A 5,000-nucleotide genomic window follows, 5' to 3' on the forward strand; every position below is an offset into this window, starting at 1 on the left:
CAAATATTTTACTTTTTACTACATTTAGTGAAATCAGTCGTTCCATTTTATTAATGAGGATAAAAATGTAAATGGTGAAACAGAACATTTAGAGAGGAATAAATGATGAAGAAACTCCAGACTCGAACTCACCACCACACACGTGACCTCATTTCAAGTCAAGTCAAGAGGCTTTTATTGTCATTTCTACTATACACAGTGGTACACAGTAAAATGAGACAACGTTCCTCTGGAACCCTGGTGCTACACTAAACAACAACATAGAGCTACAACACAACACAAGCTACATAAAGTGCATTATATATATATATAATTTCACATTTTATTAAAGAAGGTTTTGTGTTCATGATGATTGTAACAGAAATCAATCAGTGTTTGAGTCATTAATATCATTCTATTAATAGATCAGTGTGCTGAGAGTCACATTCGAGTCTTTACACAGAAACTGAGGTGATTAAGTGAAGAATCTTGTGATAAAAATGATCACAGGAACATTAGAGTTATAATAAATCACTACTTTAGAGACTGAAGTTCATTTGAAAGTAAAAACTTTTACTGAAGTGAAGGTTTAAAGGGAAACTTTTACTGCAGTAATATTTTACAGAGTGTCTCTACTTCAACTCAAATACATGGCTTTATGTGCCATAAAACCATGTGACATCATTTCCTTTCCTTTACACCATGTCATACTTTTTTACAGGTACAGAATACCCACAATGCACCAGTGCTAGATGGGAATAAGGACTAAGGCATCATTTTGGACATTAAAATGTTCTCCAGCTCACTAACATGCAGTGTTAATGTTTAGGAAACTAACCAACATTAACAAGATTATTTTACTGTGTAGTACTAGTTAATGTAAATGATACATTGTTAGCTTATCTCATCCTTCTCTCTCTCTCTCTCTCCCTTACTCTCCCTCTCTCTCTCTCTCTCTCTCTCTCTCCCTTACTCTCCCTCTCTCTCTCTCTCTCTCTCTCTCTCCTTACTCTCCTCTCTCTCTCTCTCTCTCTCTCTCTCTCTCTCTCTCTCTCTCTCTCTCTCTCCCTTACTCTCTCTCTCTCTCTCTCTCTCTCCTCTCTCTCTCTCCTCTCTCTCTCTCTCTCTCTCTCTCTCTCTCTCTCTCTCTCTCTCTCTCTCCTCTCTCTCTCTCTCTCTCTCTTCTTTCTCTCTCTCTCCCTTACTCTCTCTCTTCTTTCTCTCTCTCCTTACTCTCTCTTCTCTCTCTCTCTCTCTCTCTCTCTCTCCTCTCTCTCTCTCTCTCTCTCTCTCTCTCTCTCTCTCTCTCTCTCTCTCTCTTCTCTCTCTCTCTCTCTCTCTCTCTCTCTCTCTCTCTCTTCCTCTCTCTCTCCTCTCTCTCTCTCTCTCCTCTCTCTCTCTCTCTCTCTCTCTCTCTCTCTCTCTCACTCTCTCTCTTGTTTTCTCTGCTCTCATTTACATTGCTGTGTAAAACAGTGTATTATCAGGATCTCATCTTTTCCCTGTTTCTTTTTCTAACTGGTTCCTGAAGCAGAACTCGATCTTGTGACCCTGCAGATGATCTGAGCTCGGTGTTCCCCTACAGGGAAATGTTCTGTAACTCACACACGTTTCCTCTCTGCGTTCTCAGATTTTAATCTGAACATATTCCAAAATTACTGATCAAATATTTATCAACTTCCTGTTTTAACAGAATGCATCAGCACACAATCAATACTCTGACCCTCCTGTTCTTTTATGGTCACTAGGTTTTATCTGCTGAATGGAAAGCAGCAGTAATGGTGATGATGATTATGATGATGATGATGTTTCCATGGTAACAGTTTAAAAAATTTAATAATCAAAGTAACCCTATAAATGTTTTAAAGCTCTGTGATCCAAAACTAAGACAAAAAATCTGACAATGTGAGATTGCAGTTAAATTTGTGTGTGTGTGTGTGTGTGTGTGTGTGTGTTCAAGATAGAACAGCAATTGTGGCAGCTTTGAGTGAAGTTCTGTTTTAATAGTCTAATGTTTCCCATTAATGTTATTACAATCCTCTGACCTACATCATCTGAACACCGTGTGTGTGTGTGTGTGTGTGTGTGTGTGTGTGTGTGTGTGTGTGTGTGTGTGTGTGTGTGTATAATGAACCCATCTGACAGTGTATATTGTTTTCCTTTGTCTGCCTCTGCCATGGTACTCACTACATTTAAATCTTAAACAATGCACCAGTGTGTGTGTGTGTGTGTGTGTGTGTGTGTGTGTGTGTGTGTGTGTGTGTGTGTGTGTGACAGACATGATGGACATGATAAATCGATAGACAGGAAAAAAGGAAATGAGGTGGAGGAGAGATGAAAGGATGATAGAGGTTATTAATAACACACACACATACACAAATATATGTATATATATATATATATATATATATATATATATATATATATATATATATATATATATATATATATATATATATATACACACACACACACACACACACACACACACACACACACAAATAATGTGAAAGATTAAAAAGGAAAGAGAGATAGAGAAGGATGCAGGTGTGGGGTGGAGGTGGAGGTAAGAATGGAGGTGTGAGGTGGGGTAAGGGTGGAGGTGTGAGGTGGGGTAAAGGTAGAGGTGTGAGGTGGGGTAAGGATGGAGGTGTGAGGTTGGGGTAAGAGTGGAGGTGTGAGGTGGGGTAAGAGTGGAGGTGTGAGGTGGGGTGGGTGGAGGTGTGAGGTGGGGTGAGTGGAGTGTGAGGTGAAGGTAAGAGTGGAGGTGTGAGGTGGGGTGAGTGGAGGTGTGAGGGTGAAGGTAAGGGTGGAAGTGTGAGGTGAAGGTAAGAGTGGAGGTGTGAGGTGGGGTGAGTGGAGGTGTGAGGGTGAAGGTAAGGGTGGAGGTGAGGGTGAAAGTAAGAGTGGAGGTGTGAGGGTGAAGGTAAGGGTGGAGGTGTGAGGTGGGGTAAGGGTGGAGGTGTGAGGTTGGGGTAAGAGTGAAGGTGTGAGGGTGAAGGTAAGAGTGGAGGTGTGAGGTGGGGGTAATAGTGAAGGTGTGAGGGTGAAGGTAGAGTGGAGGTGTGAGGGTAAAGGTAAGGGTGGAGGTGAGGGTGAAGGTAAGAGTGGAGGTGTGAGGTGGGGTGAGTGGAGGTGTGAGGTGAAGGTAAGAGTGGAGGTGTGATAGTGAAGGTAAGAGTGGAGGTGTGAGGGTGAAGGTAAGGGTGGAGGTGTGAGGGTGAAGGTATTGGTGGAGGTGTGAGGTGGGGTGGGTGGAGGTGTGAGGGTGAAGGTAAGAGTGGAGGTGTGAGGGTGAAGGTAAGGTGGAGGTGTGAGGGTGAAGGTAAGGGTGGAGGTGTGAGGTGAAGGTATTGGTGGAGGTGTGAGGTGGGGTGAGGGTGAGGTGTGAGGGTGAAGGTAAGAGTGGAGGTGTGAGGGTGAAGGTAGAGTGGAGGTGTGAGGTGAAGGTAGAGTGGAGGTGAGGGTGAAGGTAAGGGTGGAGGTGTGAGGGTGAAGGTAAGGGTGGAGGTGTGAGGTTGGGATAAGAGTGGAGGTGTGAGGGTAAAGGTAAGGGTGGAGGTGTGAGGTTGGGGTAAGTGGAGGTGTGAGGGTGGAGATGGAGGTAGAACTGTAGAAAAACGTGAGCGTAAGTGTATAAGGGTGAAAATGGAGATGAAGGTGTGATGATGATGGAGGTGTCAGGGTAAAAGTGGAGGTAAAGGAATGGAGATGGAGGTGGAGGTGTGATGGTGAAGGTAGATATCTCATGGAGGTGGAGAGTCTCATGGTGTTGGTTCTGTGTGCTGTAATCTATTGTGACACTCAGGAACATGGTGCTGTGTTTGTCTCCTTATATAATGAACGGCTAAAGTGGGTGGAGGAGCTCGGTGCTGGTGTGGGGGCGAGAGGAACCCGCTGTAGCAATTTATAGAACTAAAGCTTCAGAGATCACAGGTTTTTGTGTTTTCCTCACAGAAAGATTCCTTCCAGAATGTTCTTCAGGAAAGATGTTAAAGTTATTTTCAGTAAAAGTAGCAGATACTTTATAATAAAAATCTTTATCTTCAAATTCTAATTTTACTTATCACACACACACACACATTCATACTGCGTACAACATGCAGTGAAATGCTTTTTTATGAAAATGTTTTGTCCAACATGTAAACATGAAAAATAGAAATAAAATAAAAATATATATATTTTTAAAGTTTAGTGTACAGTAACTAAAAAGTATGAAAATAAGGTAGACAGAAGAACAGATTCCGTGTGCTGTTAGAAGGTGTCCAGAGATAAAGTGACATACAGTAGTGCAAAAAGAATTGTGCAGTGAAGGAAAGGTGAGATGGAGAGAGAAGTCCAGGTACTAGTTGCCTGGTTTAAACTCTGAATGACCTGCAGGAAGAAGCTCCTCCTCATTCTCATTTTGTTTGCTTTCAAGAAGCTGAAGCACTTCCCTGAATGTAACAGAGAAAAGAGTCCATAGTTGGTATGGCTCCATGGTCCTTCAACAGTTTCTAGGTACCGGAAACTGTCCACTCTCTCCACTGGGGTCCAGTTGATGTTCAGAGTTTGCTTCGTGCTGAAATCCACTATCAACTCCTTCGTCCTGCTGACATTCAGGAGAAGATTGTTCTCCTGGCACCATCTCTCCCGGTTTTTAATCTCCTGTTGGTAGGCCATCTCAACATTGTTGGAGATCAGGCCCACCACAACAGAGTCATCAGTAAACTTGATAATGGTGGTGGAATTGGAAGTGGCCACACAGTCATATGTGTACACTGAGTACAGCAGGGGGCTCAGAACACAGCCCTGAGGAGCTCCACTCTGAGGGTGAGGGTGGATGAGGTGTGTTTGCCCACCCGTACGGCTAGTGGTCTGTCTGCCAGAAAGTTGGAGATCCATGACACAGCATCAGGCTGAGTCCCAGGACCTGCAACTTAGAGGTGTGCATAGAGGGAATTATGGTGTTGAACGCTGAACTGCATTTTTCACAATTCCCTTTGCTGCAGTGCAGGTGGCTCATTGTTTTGTGCGATGAC

At 43.3% G+C, this 5,000-nt stretch overlaps 1 protein-coding gene across 2 annotated transcripts in view; it reads left to right on the forward strand.

Annotated features, from left to right (window-relative positions):
* The window catches only part of LOC124378999 (neuronal migration protein doublecortin-like), a 27,737-nt gene that overhangs the window by 7,221 nt on the left and 15,516 nt on the right, over nucleotides 1-5,000 (forward strand). The gene's annotated exons all lie outside the window — the stretch shown is intronic.

Source organism: Silurus meridionalis, chromosome 25, assembly GCF_014805685.1.
Source record: "Silurus meridionalis isolate SWU-2019-XX chromosome 25, ASM1480568v1, whole genome shotgun sequence".
Taxonomy (NCBI): domain Eukaryota; kingdom Metazoa; phylum Chordata; class Actinopteri; order Siluriformes; family Siluridae; genus Silurus; species Silurus meridionalis.